We start from the raw sequence: 539 nt of genomic DNA, 5'->3' as shown, positions 1-539 counted from the left end.
GCATGAATGAGCTGTGTCTTTTGTTAAATCCCCCAGGCCTACGCGTGGATCTTGGTACTGTGGTGGTGTGGGTGCTGTCAGTAAGATTCTTCAGAAGTGATCCTATGGCTGGCTCTTCCATAATAAATTAGCAGATCTCCAAGAACATCAGGCAGAAAGCATACCGTGGAGGAGAAATGTGATAGGCTGTAGCCTGGCTAGGTTTCCCATGCCCTATTTGGAGATTCTGGAGGTTTGGTGTTCTTGCTTTTTCCTAGTGGAAGGTTCTTTGTGGGGACAGACAAATATAGGGTTCTTAGATAATTCCACTGTAGCTTCATGAATCAAAACTTTGCTCATAATTAGCTAACAAAGGCACTCTGCACTTAGAGAAGTTGCAGCAGTGCCATTAATGGCCCCAAGTAAAGAATAATATTTTTTTTCCTTTTTTTTCTTTTTTCTTCGGAGCTGGGGACCGAACCCAGGGCCTTGTGCTCGCTAGGCAAGTGCTCTACCGCTGAGCTAAATCCCCAACCCCAAAGAATAATATTTTACTGTGT

General features: G+C 44.2%; 5 protein-coding genes across 4 annotated transcripts in view; all 5 read right to left on the bottom strand.

The window, feature by feature from the left end:
- Positions 1 to 539, bottom strand: part of Pcdhga1 (protocadherin gamma subfamily A, 1) — a 180,457-nt gene that overhangs the window by 139,485 nt on the left and 40,433 nt on the right. The gene's annotated exons all lie outside the window — the stretch shown is intronic.
- Pcdhga2 (protocadherin gamma subfamily A, 2) overlaps positions 1 to 539 on the bottom strand; it is a 173,907-nt gene that overhangs the window by 139,485 nt on the left and 33,883 nt on the right. The gene's annotated exons all lie outside the window — the stretch shown is intronic.
- The window catches only part of Pcdhga3 (protocadherin gamma subfamily A, 3), a 168,713-nt gene that overhangs the window by 139,485 nt on the left and 28,689 nt on the right, over positions 1 to 539 (bottom strand). The window lies entirely within an intron of this gene.
- The window catches only part of Pcdhga4 (protocadherin gamma subfamily A, 4), a 34,101-nt gene that overhangs the window by 15,267 nt on the left and 18,295 nt on the right, over positions 1 to 539 (bottom strand).
- The window catches only part of Pcdhga5 (protocadherin gamma subfamily A, 5), a 148,156-nt gene that overhangs the window by 139,485 nt on the left and 8,132 nt on the right, over positions 1 to 539 (bottom strand). The window lies entirely within an intron of this gene.

Source organism: Rattus norvegicus, chromosome 18 (assembly GCF_036323735.1).
Source record: "Rattus norvegicus strain BN/NHsdMcwi chromosome 18, GRCr8, whole genome shotgun sequence".
NCBI classification, from domain to species: Eukaryota; Metazoa; Chordata; class Mammalia; order Rodentia; family Muridae; genus Rattus; species Rattus norvegicus.
The sequence above is the reverse complement of the archived record's forward strand: the minus strand, read 5'-3'. Positions and strand labels throughout refer to the sequence as shown.